Source organism: Furipterus horrens, unplaced genomic scaffold (genome assembly GCF_987537825.1).
Source record: "Furipterus horrens unplaced genomic scaffold, mFurHor1.1.pri manual_scaffold_9, whole genome shotgun sequence".
Taxonomy (NCBI): domain Eukaryota; kingdom Metazoa; phylum Chordata; class Mammalia; order Chiroptera; family Furipteridae; genus Furipterus; species Furipterus horrens.
The window spans coordinates 59,494,140-59,516,943 of NW_028327179.1; the positions used below are offsets into that span (position 1 = coordinate 59,494,140).

A 22,804-nucleotide genomic window follows, 5' to 3' on the forward strand; every position below is an offset into this window, starting at 1 on the left:
GAGTGCAGAATGAAAACAAGTTGTAGCAAGAGAGAAGACATAATTTAAAACAAAAAAGGGAATCAGGTGGTAAAATTGAAGGAGAAAGGGGAGGAGCAAAATATGAGATTTGAAGTAAACTACATTATAATGACTAGTTATGTTACAGAGCCAAAGGGGGTTCTTTCACGTGGTGCCTTGGTGTAAAACCCAACAACTAGTGTTGAGGAAAACAGGTCTTTATTTATAATACTTCAACCTGGGGAGGGCTGTGTGCATTCCTGCTCAGAGTCTCGTTCTCCCACGAGACAGCACATCCCTTGCCCCTCAAAAGGCTATAAGCCAAACTAGCCCTGAAGTTCCCCATTCCTTTTCTGTCAGCTCTCTCCTGGATCTGGGGTGTGATGTCATCAGCCTCTGTATAACAGTCCAGGAAAATGTGTGCCATGTTGCACTGGATCACACATGGTTCTATCTCTGCCTCTTCAAAGCTGCATGGATCTCTTCTTCTACCTCCTTGCAAACCACATGGATCACTCTACTCTCTGCAAACCACGTGGTTCTCCCTACTCGACCTCCTTGTAAACCCTGTGGAACTCTCTCTTCCCACTCTACAAACTGCATGGTTCCCTCTACTCCCTGCAAAAATGACTGCTGCCTTATTTTTAAATCCCTGACTCTAGTCTGTGATGCAGTGGGCAGGGCGCAAACGCATCTTGAAAGCTGCCCCCTTCCTCCATCCCCCAACCACAGGCTCTGGGGATTTTTGGGAACCCCCACTCTGTAACAGTTACTTAAAATTCTCAGACTGGGAGGATAAGAAATGACTGTTGAAAAAATGTACAGGAAACAAATAACTCCTGTAGAAGAGCACAATGGAATTTGTCTCTGTGGTATCTGGTTTTTACCACTTCCTTTTCTTTCTGGATCCACCCCTGGTGACATCAGATCATGTCCCAGTCTGGATCTAGGTAGCCTATTCTAGACTACCAGTGATCTACTGCATGTGGCTGTCTCAGTTTTTACTCTAGTTGCTCTGTAATTTGCAGTCATGCTTAAGCACCATGGGGTGGGGCTAATTTCTTAGGGTAGGGCTATTGCTTCCCCTCAGCTGATGCCATTTGGAGGGGAGTGGTCTGCTTAAAAGATTTCTCTGGCAATACTGGTGATGAGTCAGCACATGGTCCTGTCCACTGCTCCCCAAGCTCTCTTTCTTCGACACCACACCACTGCCCCAAACTCTCCCCAACCGTCTCCAGTCCACTCTGCCTTCCTTCTGTCAGAGCCCAGGGCAAGTGGGCACAAATGCAGTCCTGCGTATCCTCTCATCAGGAATCTTGCCATGCCTCTAGCTGTTCCTCCCTGATTGGCAAAAAACAAACAAACAGAAGTATGCTGCTTTAGGCCTCTCAGAGCCAGATGCCACCTGGTTCACTCTGTGCTCTGCTGGTGGACCCAGCGTATGGTCCACCACAACTCCTCTCAGTGGGAACCCTCCTCTGCCACCTGAGGAATCCCAGCTGGTTCTCCTGCTTCTCCTCTGCTATCTGTAACAGACATGTTATGATGAAGCAGCCTCCTCCATCCACCTGTAGCTACAAGGCTTCTCTCCAGCTAGTGTCCAGTTGGTCATTCAGATGATTTCTCCACAATTAAGCCAAAATCCCAGACCAGTTTCAGGAGGAGGCCAGGGCAGCCTCCACTTACTCCTCTGCCATCTTGACTCCCCCCTCAGTTTCATCAATGTAAAGTGGTAAAATTGGACCTTTTCTTTATGTGTATATTGTTATGTTAAATGAAATATTATTTATTAAGGACACATTGTAGGGATTCTCAGGTGGCAAATACTCAGTGAATAGTAGTAGCTCTGGTTTTGATGATACCCTTTATGGTTAGATTCTTGATAAAACAAACACTTTTACTTCCCTTTGTTTGGTGGATAGAGGCAAATCCGGTGTACCTGTGGGGATGGAAATCATTAGCTTAAAATTGCTCTCTAGCTAGTATCCTTTAAAAAATGCATCTGCAAACTCTGTGACAAGAAGTTCTCAACCATTCACTATTTCTGATTATTGAACACTTTTATTATTCATTTTCCATAAAAGTTGTATAATTTCTATTTAAGGTATCCTTCCTTATTTTTTCACCTGATGAAATGTGGAGTTTCTTGGCCCTGAGCACATGGAGATGGCCACTTCTGTTCAGATGTGCGACCACTTGCTGGTGCCTGTGGCCTAGTTCTCCATATGCACCATGCCAGCACAGCTGCTAGTGCAACTGAAAATTGATTTGTGACTTCCGGCCAAGATGGAGGCTTAGACGGACACGCTAGGTCTCCCTCTACAACTAGAGAGGAATACAACCACTTCAAAACAAAGGATAACGAGAAATTCCAGAAAATAAAACTACATGGAAGCCCAACATTTGAAGTTATAAACCAGCGGTGCCATTTGGGCAGGTAAGAGTTAAAGAGGGCAGAGCTGTTTGCGATCGCACCTGAGACCCGGCGGGGCGGCAAGAAATCCCGGCTGCGGGCGGCCCCTGGCAGTGCGCGACTCCAGGGCTGGGGAGGGCAGCCACCGCATCGCCTTGAACAGTGAGGCCCAGGGGGGCGGGAGGACGGATCCCGGTCTCCTAGCTGAATAACTGTGTGAATCCATCTTGGACCCCCGCCCCCAAAGAAAGAAAGCGCCACAGGGCTGCGAAATAGGTCGCAAGCAGGCGCTGGTCGCTGATTTGTGACGCGTACACAGGCACTGCCCCCGACAGCCGACCCAAGAAAACAAAACGTATCTGTCAAAATGAGGCAGACAACTATAGAAATCCCGGTAGCACAGCTCACCAGACAACAGATAGAGAACCTGACAGATGAACAGATAAGAAACCTGTCAGAGGCTCAGTTCTGGGCCATTGTTATCAGGTGGCTTACAGAATTCACAAAAGAGCAGGAAAAAGATAAGAAAGAACTGAAAAACTTTCATAACGAAAGGAACAAAACCGAATACGAGACAGAAGGTGAGGAAAAAAAATCCAGAGTTCATTTCAACAAACTGGAATATGGGGAAGGAACAAGCAGTCAACCAATGCAGCGAGAGGAAATGGGAAGCAACAATGAGAGGATCAGAAACCTCTGGGACAGCTATAAAAGGCCCAACATAAGAATCATTGGTTTGCCAGAGAGTGAGGAAGAAGAACTAGAACTTGAAAAATTGAGTGAAAATATAATAAAGGAGAACTTCCCAGACTTGGGGAAGGGAATAGACTTGTAGGTCCAGGAAGCAAGGAGAGTTCCCAAGAGACTGGACCCAGGGAGAACCACTCCAAGACACATTATAATCAAAATGTCAAAAATTAAAGATAAAGAGAGAGTCTTAAAAGCAGCAAGAGAGAAGAAAAGAATTATGTACAAAGGGGTCCCAATTAGACTATCAGCTGACTTCTCAAGGGAAACCCTACAGGCAAGAAGGGACTGGCAAGAAATATTCAAAGTAATGAAAATCCAAAACCTACAACCACGAATACTCTATCCAGCGAAATTGTCATTCAGAATAGAAGGACAGAGAAAGTGTTTCCAGGACAAAATAAAACTGAAAGAGTTCATTAGATCCAAACCACTGTTATGTGAGATGTTAAAGGGACTGGTTTAAAAAACAGAAGCTAGGGAGATGAAACAAAGGCAAACTAAACAGGCAACGAGAGTGGAAAAGGAACTGTGGGTACGGGAAGCATATTGGGGGGAGGTCAACAGGGAGGGGGAGTAGGGAGAGGGAGGGAGAGGATATAGGAATTGGGGATCATGGTAGGAGGGAATGGAATAGACGGAGAGAGGTTGGGAGGAACTGTATGCACAACTAATGGACATAATCTAAAAGGGGGGGACAACTGGAGGGAGGGGGGCCACCGGGTGGAGGGGAGCAGAGGGAAGGGAAATTGGCACAAATGTAATATTTTAATCAATAAAACACATTAAATCTGAAAAAAAAAAAGAAAATTGATTTGGGTGAAGCACAAAGCCTGGAACATGACACAGGAAATGAAACTTTGAGGAAGTGAAAGGGGGTATGTTTAACAAAAAACAAAACAAAACAAAAACAAAAAAGATTTAGAAGCATCACAAAATAGGAGAGCATTTTCCATGGGCCTACTTCTTAAGTGGACCATGCATATTTCATTTGCAATTTACCTTTTCATCTTGGTAGACAAAAAAATTTACTTGCTGGTAGAAATTATTTCTAAACTAAATAGTTTCATTCTTGTCTCATATTTGGAGAAAAGTTGCACTTCTGACTTCACCAAAACAGCGGATGATTTTTTATTTTGGATAGATCCAAGGTTCTTTACCTTTCATCTCTGATTATATGCCACAGACTCTTGCAGTTAAAATGATGCTATAGGCAACCACTGTTAAGTCTGTCAGGAACACTGTGGGGTGGGGGTAGGGGGGTTGAATTCACTGATAGCTCTGAGAAGTTTTGATTCAAAACTCTTTTATTAGTGGTAGTTTTGTTGTTTTTGTCCTTCAATTATATGTGAAAAACTATTTTCAGTATAGAAGTATGATGTAGGTTATCTGCGTATAGATTTTAATAGTTGTTTTTCCAAGTGCTTTCTTAAAATGTTTTCTTTTAATCAGGCCAAGATTGTCCAGTGAATTACAGGAATTCTTAAAAAGGTTATTAGATGACCTCAGTATGGTCCTATTTAACATATCCTTGGGAACATGCGCATGAAAAAATTGTGGTTTGAGGTTTTCCAATACAAATAAACTTAAAAGAAAATGCAGCTTTTAGTAGAAACTATTAGAATTTCTGCAAAAATAAGTGAGGACCTCACCATTGCAAGGGTTTAAAAGCATTCTTATCAACTCAGAATCAAAAGAGTATTTATTTTCTTTCTTTTTGTATTTTGTTTAAGACTATGTATGTTTCGCAATTCTAGTGTATTACCATTTTGAATGAACTACTCAATTAAGTATATATGTAAATAATTAAATCTCTGCTAATGTGTTTCTTCTGATGCTATGACCTCTGGTTGGGAAAAAGAGGGAAGACGGTGTCACAAAATTGGTGTTGTTTAACAGAATTTTCATGTTTGTACCACACAAGTTGAATACATCAGGTGTAAGACATCACCCTGAAGCATTACTTTTGAGAACTATTGGGAAGGAAATATCAAAACTGAAATATCAGAACTGGCCCCAATTTTAACTGATGCCAAACACCTGCAGGCTCTAAAAGGATACCAAAGCAAATCCTCACCCTGTGGCAGCATGCCATCCCTTAAAAACCCTCCCTTAACTTTGCATCGCTATCAAAATTAATTTAACATTTTTTTACAGAAACCTTATTCTTTCTGTCCCAGAAGAACATTGCAACTCCTTTAACAAATCTTTCATATGGGATAAATATGTCATAGAAACAGAGAGACATATTGAAATATTTGATAGTTTAAAATTATCTGTTGTTTTCATATAATAATTTGTGGAAACCTGTGAAGTTGGAGCTTTTATTAATCTCTACGCTAGTTCATATTCCCTAAATGATTTTGTTTTAGCAAATTTTTAGCAAAATATCTGAACGTCAGGAAAAAAAGTATTCAATATTCATATATAAATGCCATAAGCACCCCAAAATATAGGCCTGTTTTTTAAGCTTTTCCTAATACACACATACATACAACTGATGTATTTTAAACATTTCCATTGGAATGACATTAGTTGTTATTTATTGAAATGCAATTGCATAGCCTTGGGTGGGTTATAAACAAAATAATATCCTTGTCTCTAATACTGCTGTGAAGTACATACATAGAGTACTCTCTCTGCAACTGGAAAGCGGTTAAAATTCTGAGGTAATAAGTCTCAAAATAATTCATACTAGACAAAGGAGATAAAAATAAATTTTATGTTTGTCTCTGAATACATGTGGTACATGTTAGGTGATGAACAAGTTCAGATATATTATGTGTGTCTATTTTATGATACCTAGGTATAATATTCTCAATTTTTGAAGAAATAATGTATGTTAGACTTCAGTGATTAAATGAAATAAAAATTGAAAGTTTATGCTTCAGTTCCTTGTTAAAATATAAAGTAAAAGTCAATAATATTTAATTTTACCTTGTTGAATTACACCTTGTAATGCAAAACCAATATCTAAGAAGAAATGCATTGAAATGTCAAATAAAAATTATTGTAATTTTATGCTCACTTTTCATATATTTAAGAAATTTGGACATATCAATTTCTTTGAACTATCATATACACACACACATATACATATACACATATGTACATATATTCTTATATTTAGATTTCCAGCTGGAATGCTTTGGACATTCCCTGAATGACATTAATGGAAATAAGACTGTAGAATTTATGTCAATGATAAAAAAACCTCTTACACTTTTAACATTTTTTTATAAAAACATGAAAAGCAAAGGAAACCATAATTACTTATTTATTCACTTAGCAAATAGTAATTGAAGGCCTGCCATATAGTATACCTTATATATGTATGACAGTGAATCGAAAGCACAAAGATGAAGTTATTCAACATTCAAGGCGGATGCATAGTCCAATTCAAGGTTGAAAGTTTCCATTGTCACAGAGAGCTATACATGAATGCTCAATTTTTTACTAGTGAGAAATAATAGGCATAAAACAGCATTAGATTTTTTCCCGTTAAATGAATTAACAAAAGCTTAAACTCTGACAAAAATTACAAAATACCTTAACCATGAAACTTACCAGAGAACTCTTTCTCCTTTTAAATATTTTTATAATTACTTTATCATATTACTAATAAATTTCTTCTCAATGATTAAGATGAATTTAATAGAGGGTTTCAACCTTCACCATTCAGTGATCTTTAAATTATTTATGACCTGAGAACATCTGAAGGATTTTTGTTTTTGTTTTTATAAAGTGTTTCTCTGTGTCTGTTTCTCCCTCTCACACACAGCTTATTCATCAAACTATATATATATATATATATATATATATATATATATATATATAATTTCCTAACACTTGAAAAATATTTTTTTTGATCCCAAATAAACATTAGTACTAGCTACCAATGGTGGCTCTAGAGCAGGGGGTAAGGGAAGACCTGATTGAATTTTTTTCCCGGTATTTTCTGAAGCAGGAGCAGCCCTATAAATTATGCTGTTGAAATACATGAGAAAAGTCATTTGTCGTCTCTCTTATTTGGGGCTCAATAATTTAAACAGACCTAACAAGGACATTTACCAAGAAGAAATATTTTTCTATTTATTGAAATAATTAAATAACCAAGAGTAAAATTTTCAAAACATATAAAATATTAAGTTAAAAAATTAAAATATAATGAAACTATAAAATATGCATATAATTAAAAATACATTGAGCATCCTCAAAACTACATAAATATGGGATATTTATGAAATTCTTTAGAGATGTAACATCTATTCTTTGAATCAAGTTTGAAATTTGTTTCTAATATTCAAACTAAAAGAGGAAGTGGTAAGTAATAGCTCTGCCCAATTAACAATTGTCCAAAGAGAATGATTCTGTGTTATTTCTTGCTTGTCTTTTCTAACACCCATTCAATCACCTGTAGAACGTTTTTGTTTGCGGTCTTCTTCATTTCTTCAAATAGACCCCTTGAAGTTTTAAGATCCTTTAGATAGTACTTCGAGATCTCGAAGAGACGCTCACTACAGGCAGTGAAACATTCATGTGCCTCAGTAATTCTGTGTTTCTTCAGGGTTTTAGTAACCACTTCTCCCAACATCCGTGTATGTTTCTGTGATCTCGATTCCTTAATTTGCCTTGGCGTTCTTGGCTCATGCACAGGCTTTTGACCTGAACTGCCCTTTGTAGTGACTTTGGAAGTTTCATAGCTATGAACTGATGGACCAGTCGCAGATAATGAACTCTCTCTCCGTGGCTTTTTGGATATCGCTGCATGGTGGTGATGATTTGCATTGCCACTCAGCTGAGAAAGAAGAGAATCTGAATTTTCAGACTTCACAAGTCTTTTTTGGGGATAAAGGCAATTCAGATCTTTTGATCTCTTCAGTCGGGATGCTTCGGTCAGAGGTTCGCTCTGTAAAGCCTCCCCGTCGGGCACACTTCCAGGCTCGGACAGAACTGCAGGAGACAGAAGAGGGCTCAGCACAGTGGGCACTGGGAAACTCTCTCTGGTGCAGGTGGTTTGGGTTTCATAGCGAATAAGACGAGACTGAAGTTCAGAAAATCCCCCGTCTCTTTCTAAAGATTTTCGGTCATCCAATCAATATTCAATTCCATGATAATGACATACTGAGGCTTTTTCAAAAAGGTAAAACTCGAAGTTTCCGAGGACTAAGTTCCGGGGTCAGAACAAAAGTCTTTTCCCCCTTTTGAATCTGTAAAGGTTGAAGATCTCCAACTGGTAATCCATCCGAGGTAAAGAATTTCAGCAACTCTTTAGCATCTAATAGTGTGATCGAGTCCCGTGCACCCTCTTTGCGGCCCAGCAACTGCTCAGAGGAACAGGGTCCCGAACCAGCTCTTATTTTTTGTTTAGCTTTTTCAAACGTTTCCAAATTTTGAAGAGCATGCCGTTCTGGCCATTGTAGGGGATTGGTTTACATTAGGCTGGTGTCATTTAATGGATTGGAGGGATTAATTTTGTCTGTTTTTCTTAGAATTGTTTTAGGAATAACATCAAAATTATCTAAAAAGCGCTCCCTTGTGAGTGTTAACAGACGGTTGAGTTCATCAGCCGACAACACTTCAGGCTGCCCTGCCAACTTTCTCCTTCGCAGACATTCTTTCAAACCCAGAGTTTGAACACTGGCTAACTGCTTCTCTCTCTGTATAAGTTGCTCCCCAGAAAAATGTGGAAGTGACATGAAGTCAAAAGGAAAGCTTGATTTGGTTTCTTCTGTCCTTGCCTTCATCTTCCCATGAATTAAACTGAGTGAAAATGAGCCATTGATCTGGCTGGCTGAGTGAATCAGTGTGGCTTTGCATTTCCTACTGTCACCACCTTGTAACAAGAGATAATAGCTAGAATACTCTCCTTTCACTTCAACATCTGGAACACCGATGGTCTTAGGCTTTTTGGCTATATATTCCTTCCATTTCCTTGAACTGAGTTGGCTGGGAGGCAGAATAAGTATGTGACTAATAGTACATGGCAACACAAAAAGTGCACCAACCTCGCCACACAGAGAAGAAATCTGCTCCAACAGTAACACGGAACTCCTCTAGGTTGGGTTTTTGTCAGTCCTAACTCAAATTCAATGTCTGACATATAGTAGGAGGGTAGATCTGACAATTTTATCATCTGCACAAATTCTAAAGCAGGTCCGTAATAATGGAAAACCTTTGGCAAAAAAGTCTTATCCTTTGATGGTATTATCTTTTTGTCAAGAAAGCAAGTATTTAAGTTAGACGTACTAAAACTCTTAGGAGTGACTTCCTTTAAACAAAATTCAGGAAAACTAATTTCACATCCGAACTTTCTTTCCCATATCTGAATCTTTCCCCTCCATAATTCCTTTGAGTCAACAGCATCTGTGAGCTCTTCTAAAGATACAACATTAGCAGGAAGGTACTATGCAATTTTCTGACAATTTACGTCACTATGATTTCCTGCTATAGTGATTTTTGCCAAATACCATTCCTTTAAATGTTTTAATGCTCCAACAGTAGGCAAACAGTCTTTCAATTTAGGAGGATCTTTGTCAGAGAGCAACAGTATTATATCATTGCTCTACCAGGAGCAGGAAGTTTGTCTGATAACTGATGCAAATTTTCTGCAGATTCTTCATATAGGTCAGCCAAGGATAAAGATTCCCTGCTATTACTATCTTCTTCCTCGAAACACTCAACATTACTCGAGTACTCTTCAATGTTTGCTTGAAGAACATCTTCAATTTCATCTTTTTCCATACCAAAATGGATCTCCTCCCAGTCAGAACTACAAAACTGATAAAATCCATATATGGCCTGAACTGCAAAGAACCACTTCCTGGAACCAGGTCTACAACCCACTGAACAGGCAGGGAAAGTACTATCTTCTGGATTTATTGAAGCACCAATGCTTCTTTTCAGAAGGTGATAAACATTTGCTGCTGTTAAGTCTGGCTGCTTCTAAGCACCCTCCGCGGATGGCGACCCCAGCAGGTGCTCCGCCTCTGCACCTGCCGCCGACGGGGCTTTTCCTTCCCCCCAGATGACAAGGAGCAGGTACCGCTTCATCTCCTCCGAGCCGAGCCCCAGTTTGAGGGCTCCCACTTGAAAAATATTAGAGATACATAGTAAAATTATTGATATTTCCCAAGCCTTGAACTCTCAAACCAAAGAGCTAACTAATTTTTTATTGGTAAAAAATGAAAACCAAGAAAGGGTAATCTCAGAGTACTAAAAATCAAAATACGATGAGGAAACTTCATACAATTTTCCATAGTGGCTATACTAGTTTCATTCCCACTAACAGTACATAAGGGTTTCTTTTTCTCCATATCCTCACTAGCACTTGTATCTTATCCTTTTGCTGATAGACATTCCAACAGTTGTGAGGTGATATCTCATTGTGAGGTGATATCTGCATTTCCCTGATGATTAGTGATGTCACACACTTTTCTATATACTTATTGACCATTTGTATGTCTTTTCTTAAATGTATACTCGTTTTTTAACCCATTTTTAAACTGAAATATTAGATTAAGTAACTTGAAATTCATTAATAAAATGAGACAATATATTGCCTTTATCATGTTTTTGAGGAATGACATAAAAATGTTCATTTATAAAGATGAAAAAAGTACAAAATTATATTTAATATGATCTCAATGTATAAACTAATAGTCTTTAACATATCATATGTTACCTTTTTAATTTAAAAAATGGTTAAAATATTCTCATAACTTAATTGGTTTCTTTAGTGGAAATTTAAAATGAGTTTTGGCTATTTTTGAATAGTTAAAACATATGCCAATACTGAATGTTATGATTTCACATATTTATACTAATCAAAACACTTTTCATTATAATTTTTCTGATTATTTACATACAAAAAACATGAATCAATGTTCACTAAACGTGAACAATGATTAAACAATGATTAACAGAGACTGAACACCATTCATATTTTAAGAACTTCAAAAATAAATAATAATGAAGGAGAAAGATACAAAATGGCCTAGTCTACAGGGACCTTGGAATGGAGTTCTATGGTTTTTGAGGACTCAACTGTTAAAAAGAAAATATGTGAAAATATTCATATTCTTAGATTTGTCAATGTTTTCTTAATGTGAACTGAAAGCACAAGAGATAAAAATAAAATAGATATATTGCAAAGTCAGGATCCATTTTGTTAATTATTATTATTATTTTAATGTTTTATTGTTTATGCTATTACAGTTATCCTAATTTTTCCCCTTTTCTCTCATCCTTGTAGCCTGCTTCCCATTTCCATAGTCAATTCCCACACTGTTGTCCATGCCCATGGGTCCTTCATATATGTTCTTTGACTAATTACTTCACCTTCTTTTGATCAGTTCCCACCTCCTGCCTCCCTTCTTACAGCTGTCAGTCTATTCCATGATTCTATGCCACTGGTTCTATTATATCATGAGTTTGTTTTGTTCATTAGATTCCCCTTATAAATGAAATCATATGCTATTTGTCTTTTACCAATTGGCTTATTTTATTTGGAATAATAGTCTCCAGTTCCATCCATGCTGTCCCCAAAGGAAGGAATTCCTTCTTTTTTTTCTCCTGCATAGTATCACTTTGTGTAAATGTACCATAGTTTTTATGGGCACTTAGACTGTTTCCAAATTTTGGTTATTAAAAATATCACTGCTGTGAACAGAGGGGTTCATAAATTCTTTTGAATTGGTGTTTTTCTATTTTTGGGTATTTCTCAGTTGTGGAATTTCTGGATCAAAAGGCAGTTCCATTTTTAGATTTTTGAGGAAATTCCATACTGTTTTCCACAGTGGCTGCACCAGCCCACATTCCCATCAACAGTGCCCTCTTCTCTACATTCTTGCCAACGCTTGTTTGTGGATTTATTGACAACCATTTTGACAGGTGTGAGATGATATCTCATGGAGAGTTTAATCTACATCTCTCTGATGTCTAGTGATATTGAACATTTTCCATATACCTATACGCCCTCCGTATGTTCTTGGAGAAGTGTCTATTCATGTCCTTTGCCCATTCTTTAATTGGATTGTCTGTCTTCCTTGTGTTGAGTCATATGAGTTCTTTATATATTTTGGAGATTAAACCTTTTTCCAATGTAACATTGACAAATATGTTCTCCCATACTGTTGGTTCCCATTTCATTTTTCTTTTTCTTTTTTTTTAAGTATATTTTATTGATTATGTTGTTACAATAGTTCCAATGTTTTTCCCCTTTACTCCCCTCCATTTGGTACCCCACTTCACCCAGCAATCCCACTCCCTTAGTTAATGTCCATGAGTTGTGCATATAAGATCCTTAGTTTCACCCTTTCCTATATTCTTCTTCATTTTTAAAAAAACTTAATTAATTATTGTTTTATAACAGAAAATAACAATTCCTTCCTCTCAGATGTAAGACCCTTTATAATCTTATAAAGGACAATGGGCAAAGGTCTCATGCTCCTCTAGCTGCTTCAAGCTGGACATGGTCATCGTCATACCTACCCTTGGGTCCAGAACTTCCTAATAAGAGTTGGGGTGTGGACGGGAGGGTTGCATTTCCACATGGGGAAGGATCATGCAGACTCCAAGACAATTGGCTGTCTCCAGACAATAGCATGCTTGGTTTAACAGGCTGGCATCCTTGTTGTATTCTGGGGGAAACAGATTTGGCAACAGGGTTAAAAGGAATCATTAAATCCATAACCACTATATGACAAAAGGCAGAAATTAATTTTTCAATTTCCCACATTAGGGATAAAAGGGCTTCTTTGGAGTAAGGTGTGCCAGAAACATCTCAGCTGTCCAAAACCCTTTTGCCCACTATACTTAGTTTGGGCTGAGGGGAATATTTTAGGTTTACCTCCCTCTCATACCTCTGGACCCTTTCTGTCCAAGCCATTAGGGTACAGAAGAGAAACCACTTTTAAGGTGAAGCCCACAATCACCCCATGCTTCACCAACCCAGCCACTTAGTTCAGCCAAACCATTGAGTCTTAGGAGGAAGCAATGCAGACAGGATTAATTGAGGCCTAGACATAACAATCACTCAGGTAATGAGATCATAGCCTTATGCCCTATGAAAACAGAACACTCATGTTAATTTACGCAACATAACCCACAAACTAGTCTCTAAATCTGCAAAACTGTCTTTTTGGAAAGACATCCAGTTACAAGGCATTTGACATTCTTCTTGCCTGTAAATTAAGCATCTTTGATGACGTCACAGACCTAGTTTAACTTTAAAATGAAAACAAACTTTAAATGAAAATAAACTTTAAAGACAGTTAACTGCACTAGTTTATAGTCTACCACTGAACATTGTGATTTTCCTTGAATCACAATTTTTCTCCTTAAGATTACCCTCCTTGTCATTAAAGGGACCACATTAAGTCCATTTTTAATTTATCCTGTTCATTTGCATACACACAAGAAGAGCAGCAAATGATCACATATGATCTTTACATCTGCTTTGCTGGAACTCACACAAGGAACCTTTAGGGTGACTTTCAGTCTACCCTTCAGGGTACAGAAGCTGAACCACATACCTGCCATTCAGCCTTACCTGTAAACACCTGTATTTTCCAAGTCCTTTGGGTTTTCCATTGTGCGTTAGAAGGGACCTCCCTTCTAGCGATCTTTCAGGAATCAACCTTCATTCGTTCCCTGGAAAAATTGCCATGGATCGCATAACCAACCAAAGTACCTGGACTTTTTCCTCGTGGGCTTTTATTACCTTCAAAAGTCAACTCCAGTTCCTCAGGGCTTTTTGGTAACAACCAGAGCCCAAGCATGTCTCCTTTAGGCATGACATTCCAGTCAAAATTCTGGTCAACCAAACCTGTATTAACAACTGGTCTTATTAGTTTTATACAAAGAACCTTATGTCATTGCTTACTTCTTCAGAATGCCAAATTCTAGAGGGATCAGGTAGGCAGAAAAATATACAGTGTGAAGGTAAATCCTTGTTTTTCTAATATTCATTAAAATTGCATTTTGATACTTTACATTTTCTTTTGTTCACTTTTCTACATATCAGGTTTTTTTTTCGGGAGGTAGGATTTGCTGGCTCATTTATTAATTAATTTTATTTTCATATTTTATTCCCCACCAAAAATTTTTGTTTGTTTTTCCGTTACAGTTGTTCCACTTTTTTCCTTATTGCTTCCCCGCACCCTTCACACCCCTTCTCCCACAGTCAGTCCCCACCCAGTTGTCCATGTCCATGGGTCATTTATACATATTCTTTGACTAGGCCATTCCCCTTCTTATCCCCTTCTCTCCCTCCCCGTCTGCCCCCCCACCTTGTCACTGTAAGTTTACTTGTTTACATACCTCTGGTTCGATTTTGCTTTTTTGTGTTGTTCATTAGTCTCCTGTATCAGGTGATAGCATATGGTATTTTCTTTCAATGCCTGGCTTATTTTTCTAAGCATAATTCTCTTTAGTTCCATCCATGTTGTTGCAAATGGTAGAAGTTCCTTCTTTCTTTCTGCTACATAGAACTCCATTGTGTAAATATACCACAGTTTTTTGATTCACTCATCTACAGATGGGCACTTAGGTTGTTTCCAGCACTTGGCTATTATAAACAGTGCTGCTATGAACATAGATGTGCATAGATTCTTTTGAATTAGCGTTTGAGTATTCTTTGGATAGAATCCTACCACTGGAATTACTGGTTCAAAAGGCAGTTTTGTTTTTAGTTTTTTGAGGAAATTTCATACTGTTTTCCATAGTGGCTGCACCAGTCTGCATTCCTACCAACAGTGCCCTAAGGTTCCCTTTTCTCCACATCCTCACAAGCACATGTTGTTTGTTGATTTATTGATGATGGTCTTTCTGACTGGTGTGAGGTGGTATCTCATTGTGGTTTTTATTTGCATCTCTATGATGGCTAGTGATGTTGAACATTTCTTCATATGCCTATGGACCCTCTGTATGTCTTCTTTGGAGAAGTGTTTGTTTAGGTCCTTTGCCCATTTTTTAATTGGGTTGTCTGTTTTCTTGGTGTTGAGTTGTATACATTCTTTATATATTTTGGAGACCAACCCCGGGTATCATTGTTAAATATATTTTCCCACATGATTGGTTCTCTTTTGATCTTGCTGATGTTTTCTTTTGCTGAGCAGAAACACTTTAGTTTTATGTAGTCCCATTTGTTTATTCTTTTCCTTTATTTTTCTTACCTTAGGGAATATATCAGTGAAAATATTCCTAGTGGGATATCCAAATTTTCCTGCCTATGATTTCCTCTAGGACTTTTATCATGTCATAGCTCACATTTAAGTCTTTGATTTATCTTGAGTTTATTCTGGTGTATGGTGTAAGTTGGTAATCTAGTTTTACTTTTTTGCGTGTAGCTGTATAGTTCTCCCAGCACCATTTGTTAAAGAGACTCTTTTCACTCCATTTTATGTAGTGTATTACATTTATTGATTCTGAATATTAAACTATCCTTGCATCCCTGGTATGAATCCCCCCTTGAGAGTGGTGTATGATCTTTCTAATGTGTTGCTGTATCCTGTTTGCCAATATTATGTTGAGAATTTAGCATCTATGTTTATCAGCGACATTAGCATGTAGTTTTCTTATTCTGTTGTGTCTTGACCTGGTTTTGGAATTAGAGTAATACTGGCTTCATAGAAAGAGTTTGGGAGTCTTCCCTCTTCTTGGATATTTTTGAATAATTTGGGAAGGATGGGAGTTATTTCTTCCCTAAATGTTTTATAAAATTTACCTGTGAAGCCATCCAGTCCAGGGCTTTTGTGTGCTGGGAGTTTTTTAATTACTGTTTCAATTTTACTACTTGTTACTGGTCTGTTCAGGCTTTCTGCTTCTTGATTCAGTTGTGGAAGATCATATGTTTCCAGAAGTTTGTCCATTTCACTTTGGTTGTCAAATATCTTGTGATGCAGTTGTTCATAATAATTTCTTACAATCCTTTGTATTTCTGTGGTATCATTTGTGATTTCTCCTCTTTTATTTCTGATTTTATTTGGGTCCTCTCCTTTTTCTTGATAAGCCTGGATAAAAGCTTGTCAATTTTGTTTATCTCTTCAAAGAACCAGCTCTTGCTTTTATTGATCTTTTGAATTGTTTGTTTAGTCTCTAGGTCATTTAATTCTGCTCTTATCTTGATGATTGTTTCCCATTTCATGTTGATGATGGTTTCTTTAGTCATGGAGAATATTTTTAATTTGATGTAGTCCCATTTTTTAATTTTTTAAAATTTTCTTTGCTTGAAAATATTGCTATGTGAGATATCTGATATTTTTATTAAATTTTTATTATTTTATTTTTCATTTTTTTATTTTTTGATTTTTCAATTACATTTGTCCCATTTTCCCCCCATTTATCTCCCCCACCAAGCCCACCCATTCTCCCACAATCATATCCCTCCCCATTGTCCATGTTCATGAGTCATTTATACATATTTTTTGACTAAAACCTTCCCTTACTTATCCCCCTTCTCTCGCTCCCCCCTCCCCCATATTGACTGCTATTCTGCTCTTTGTCCTATTTATTCCTTTGTTTGTGTTGTTCTTTAGTTTCCTGTATTAGCTGATATTGTATGGTATTTTTCTTTCTTTGCCTGGCTTATTTCACTACGCATAATTCTCTCTAGTTCCAACCATGTTGTTGCAAATGACAGGAGTTCCTTCTTTCTTTCTGCTACATAGTATTCCATTGTGTAAATGTCCACAGTTTTTTGATCCACTCATCTACAGATGGGCATTTAGGCTGTTTCCAGCACTTAGCTATTGTAAACAGTGCTGCTATGAACATAGGGGTACATAGGATCTTTTGAATTAGTGTTTTAGGATTTTTCAGGTATAGTCCTAGGAGTGGAATTGCGGGTTCAAAAGGCAGTTCCATTTTAAGTTTTTTGAGGTAATTCCATACTGTTTTCCATAGTGGCTGCACCAGTCTGCATTCCCAACAACAGTACAGTAGGGTCTCCGTTTCTCCACATCCTTGCCAGCTTTTCTTGTTTGTTGATTTGTTGATGATGGCCATTCTGACTGGTGTAAAATGGTATCTCATTGTGGTTTTTATTTGCATCTCCCTGATGGCTAATGATTTGAGCATTTTTTCATGTGTCTATGGACCTTCTGTATGTCCTCTTCAGGGAAGTATTTGTTCAGGTCCTTTGCCCATTTTTAAATTGGGTTGTTTATTTTCTTGATGTTTAGTCGTATAAGCTCTTTATACAGTTTAGAGATCAGTTTCCTGTCTGTGATGTAATTGGAAATATGTTTTCCCATATCGTTGATTTCCTTTTCATCTTGCTGATGTTTTCTTTTGCTGAGCAGAAACTCTTTAGTTTGATGTACTCCCATTTGTTTATTTTTTCCTTTATTTTTATTGACTTAGGAGATGTATCCGTGAAGACATTGTTACATGAAATATCTGAAATTTTCGAGCCTATGTTTTCCTCTAGGACTTTTATGATGTCATGGCTTACATTTAAGTCTTTGATCCATCTTTAGTTTATTCTTGTGTGTGGTGTAATTTGGTGGTCTAGTTTCATTATTTTGCAAGTCTCTGTCCAGTTCTCGCAGCACCATTTGTTAAAGAGGCTCTTCTCACTCCATTTTATGATTCTTCCTTTTTTTTAAATCAAATATTAGTTGCCCATTAAGGCCTGGGTTTATTTCTGGACTCTATTCTGTTCCACTGATCTATATGTCTGTTCTTATGTCAGTACCAGACTGTTTTGATCACAGTGGCTTTGTAGTATTGTTTGATATATGGTGTTGTGATTCGTTCTGCTGTGTTCTTATGTCTCAAGATTGCTTTTGCTATTCGGGCTCTTTTTTGGTTCTGTATAAATTTTTGGAGTATTTTTTCTAGGTCTATGAAATATATCATTGGTATTTTAATAGGGATTGCATTGAATCTGTAAATTGCTTTGGGTAGTATGGCCATTTTGATGATGTTGATTCTTCCCATCCAAGAACATGGTATTTGCTTCCATTTATTTCTATCTTCCTTAATTTCTTCCTTCAAGGTTACAAAATTTTCAGAGTACAGGTCTTTTATCTCTTTGGTTAAGTTTACTCCTAGGTACTTTATTTTTCTTGTTGCCATAGTAAATGGTATTTTCTTTTTCTGTCTCTGATATTTTATTGTTGGTGTACAGAAATGCCTTAGATTTTTGTATATTTATTTTGTACCCTGCTATTTTGCCAAATTCACTTATATATTGAGTAGTCTTTTAGTGGAGTTTATAGGGTTTTCTGGGTATACCATCATGCCATCTGCATATAATAATAGTTTTACCTCTTTCTTCCCAATTTGGATGCCTTTTATTTCTTTTCTTGTCTGATTGCTGGGGCTAGGACTTCCAACACTATGTTGAATAGGAGTGGAGAGAGCGGACAGCCTTGTCTAGTTCCTGATTTCAGGGGGAATGCTTTCAGTTTTTGTCTATTGAGTATGATCTTGGTTTCGGGCTTCTCATATATAGCCTTAATTATGTTAAGGTATTCTCCCTCTACTCTCATTTTGCTGAGTGTTTTCATCATAAGTAGGTGTTGTACTTTATCAAATGCTTTTTCTGCATCTATTGATATGATCATATGATTTTTATCTTTCATTTTCTTTAAATGATGTATTATATTTATTGATTTGCAAATATTAAACCATTCTTGCACCCCTAGGATGAATCCCACTTGATCGTGGTGTATAATATTTTTGATGTATTGCTGGATCCTGTTTGCCAATATTTTATTGAGGATTTTAGCATCTATGTTCATCAGTGATATTGATCTATAATTTTCTTTCTTTGTTGTGTCTTGACCTGGTTTTGGGATTAGGGTAATACTGGCTTCATAGAAAGAGTTTGGGATTTTTCCCTCTTCTTGGATTTTTTGGAGTAGTTTAAGGAGAATAGGAGTTAATTCTTCCCTAAATGTTTTGTAAAATTCACCTGTGAAGCCATCCAGTTCAGGGATTTTGTGTGCAGGGAGATTTTTGATTACTGTTTCAATTACCTTCTTTGTTATTGTTCTGTTGAGACTTTCTACTTCTTCTTGATTCAGTTTTGGAAGATTATATGTTTCTAGAAATTCATCAATTTCTTCTAGGTTGTCAAATTTTTTGCCATACAATTGTTTGTAGTAATTTATTACTATCATTTTTATTTCTGTGGTATCAGTCGTGATTTCTCCATTTTCATCTGATTTTGTTTATTTGGATCTTCTCTCTTTTTGTCTTGATGAGCCTGGCTAGAGGCTTGTCGATTTTGTTTATTTTTTCAAAGAACCAGTTCCTGGTTTTGTTGATCTTTTAGATTATTTGTTTAGTCTCTATGTTATTTAATTCTGCTCTGATCTTGATGATTTCCTTCCTTCTTGCCCTAGTCTTTGTTTGTTGTTGTTTTTCTAGTTCTTCTAGCTTTAGGGTTAGATTTTTAATTTAAGATTCTTTTATCCTTTTCAGATATGCCTGTATTGCTCTGAACTTCCCTCTTAGGACTGCTTTAGCTGTGTCCCATAGGTTTTGGGCTGTTGTGTGTTCATTATCATTAGTTTCCAGAAATTTCTTGATTTCTTCTTTGATATTATTGTTAACCCATTCATTATTTAATAGCCTGTTATTTCTTCTCCATGACTTTGGGTATCTTTGATTTTTTTCTCTGAGGTTGATTTTTATTTTTATTTTTTATTTATTTATTTATTTATTTTTTTGGCACCAGAGTTTAGGACCTTTAATTTGTCCCAAAGTTGCTGAAGCGAAATCATGATAAAACATTCTTTCCTTTATACCCCCAACACACACAAAAAAACCTATTTGTAGGAAAAAATGGTTTTGTACATGTGAAGAAACAATATAAACTCAAAAACTTACAGGTAAGGGTTAGCTCTATCTCTCATCTCTTTAAAAAGTTTATATGAATATCCAGTCAAAACCAACAAGGTATCTCACTTGAAATGTTATATATGCGGATTTCCAAATAGACCACAGGGATGTATATACTGTCTTAGAATGTCCTTAGAAGGCTCTGTCAGTGATCAGGTAACAGAGTAGAGACCCCAGAGTCCTTTCTTTCAAACAGAAGAGGGAAAGACAGGAATAGAAGAAATTATTCAAACTTCGTCTTCTTTCCCTGTGGCTTGTGATCGCCGCTGCTGCCTCTGCCTCCCCGGAAGCCTCCTCGACCTCCAAAACCTCCCCGGCCTCGGCCTCCGAATCCTCCTCGGCCTCCTCTGCCACCACTTCGGCCTCCAAAGCCACCTCAGCCTCTGCCACGACCCTCGAAGCCACCTTCACCCTTAGGCTTGGCCCAATCCAAAGTCACTTTGTTTCCATCAATTTCACCATCTTCCATGGCCTCCTTGGCTGCTTTGGCGTCTTCTTCACTCTTGAAATCTACAAAACCAAACCCTTTAGTAGAGCCTGTCTCCTGGTCTGTGACTATCCGGGTCCAAAAAGAGCCATCAAACGACTCCTTTAATGTCTCTTCTGTAGTCTCCTCAGACAGACCTTTGAGAAACAGAGTTTTGGACGGCTGGCTTCTTGCATTAGGTGATCCTCTGGGTCCTTGCAATTCCAGCCTGATTGCTCTGCCCTCAATTTCTCTCTTGTTACAGGAATTTAGAGCTTCTTTAGCATCTTCAAATGAAGCAAATTCTATAAATGCATACCCTTTAGATTTGCCATTTTGGTTCTGGGCCACTTTGATAGATGTTGCCTTCTCAAATACTTCCTGAAGAGTTTCTTCTGTTGCACTGTATGAAAGGTTGCTTAAAACCAGAGTTTTTGATTCACCACTCCAAGTGCTATTCTTGCCACCTCTGTAGTCTTGACTTTGACCTTTCTCTCCAGTATAGTACAGGGAAATGGATCGCCCATCTATTTCTGTTCCATGCTTCTCTTCCAAGGTTTTCTCTGCATCAGCTTCTGTCTTAAATTCAATATAAGCAATCCCTTTACTCTTCCTGTCCTTGCTGACTAATCTGATCTCAATAGCATCTTCAAACACCTCTTTTAATTCATCCTGAGTAACTTTATAAGGCAGATTTTTAGCCAAAAGTGCTCTTGTATCTTGATCTTTTTTACTGTCTTTTCCCTTTGGTTTTTCTAGTTTAATTTCATCACCAAAGACTTTTAAACCTGTGAGTTCCAAGGCTTTTTCCAGGTCTTCAGCAGATTCAAAATCCAAATAACAAACTTCCAAGACATACCAATTCTGACATCCACGACAGCAAGATCGTTTTTAACGAAAACGTCACTGATACCCGTTTTTAATTCAGGGGCAGATTTGCTGAAGTTCAGGTTTCCAACAAAGAGATTGAAAGCTGTAGTTGGTTCTGTGGCTTCCATCTTCTGCTTCTTGGCTTCAGGAGCAGCTTTCTGTTTGGCCATTTCCTTCTTTCGTTTTCCAGGTGCTGCATCTTTGACTGGCTCATCTTCATCCTCTTCATCCTCCTCCTCTTCCTCATCTTCATCGTCCTCTTCGTTGTCATCCTCTTCATCTTCATCCTCAGGTATGCTCTTGGCCTTCACAACAACAGCTTTTGCAATTTTCTTAGCTTTGGCTTGTGCAACCTCCATAGGTTCTTCTTCAGAGTCATCTTCTTCATCTTCGTCCTCATCCACATCATCTTCATCATCATCTTCATCCTCACCCTCATCATCAGAGGCAGGAGCAACAGCAGCAGCTTTCTTCACTGCTGGCTCAAATTCATCCTCATTTTCATCTTCATCCTCCTCCTCCTCCTCTTCACTGTCTTCATCATCTTCCTCATCACTGTCTTCCTTCTTGGCATTTTTGCCGTTCTTTGCTCCCTTGGCTGGGTTGGCCACTCCCTTCTTACCAGGGGCTGCTACCAATGCTTTGGCTGGTGTACCTCCCTTCTTGCCAGGTGTGGCTACTGCTTTGGCTGGCGTGACTGCTGCCTTTTCCCCAGGAGCAGGCATAGCCACTGCCTTTTTGCCAGGGGTGACAACTGCTTTCTTGGCTGGTATGGCAACCGCCATCTTTTTTGCTGGGGAAACCATCACCTTCTTTGCTGGAGTTGTGGTAGCCTTCTTGCCTTTTTTCTGAGGAATGATCACCTCTTCTTCACTGCTTTCTTCATCTTCATCTTCTGACATTTCCTCATCTTCACTATCTTCTTCTACCTCCTTTGGGGAGAGAGCCATTTTCTTGTGGTCACCTTGGTTTTTATCAGCCTTTGCGAGCTTCACCATGGTCGGGCTTATGACGGCCGAGTGTGTGGCGGATGAGTGGCGCAGATGAGCCCGAAGGAACCTCTGAGGTTCATTTTTAGTTTCAAGGCATTGTGGTCTGAAAAGATGCTTGATATGATTTCAATTTTCTTGAATTTGTTGAGGCTTGTTTTGTGTCCTATCACGTGGTCTATCTTTGAAAATGTCCCATGTGCATTTGAAAAGAATGTATATTTTGCTTTGGGGTGAAGAGTCCTATATATATTAATTAAGTCCATGTGGTTTAGTGTGTTGTTCAATGCCTGTATATCCTTGGTGTTTCTTTGCTTCGAAGATCTGTCTATTGTTGATAATGGAGTGTTGAAGTCCCCTACTATGAGTGTGTTGTTGTTAATATCCTTCTTGTGGTCTTCTAGTATTTGCTTTATGTTTTTGATGCTCCTACGTTGGGTGCATATATGTTTATCAGTGTTATAT

General features: G+C 38.0%; 1 protein-coding gene and 2 pseudogenes across 1 annotated transcript in view; 1 reads left to right on the plus strand and 2 right to left on the minus strand.

Annotated features, from left to right (window-relative positions):
* Window positions 1-22,804, plus strand: part of SUGCT (succinyl-CoA:glutarate-CoA transferase) — a 1,282,463-nt gene that overhangs the window by 643,907 nt on the left and 615,752 nt on the right. The window lies entirely within an intron of this gene.
* On the minus strand, window positions 7,036-10,213 carry LOC150001832 (mdm2-binding protein pseudogene; annotated as a pseudogene).
* Window positions 20,238-22,348, minus strand: LOC150001833 (nucleolin pseudogene; annotated as a pseudogene).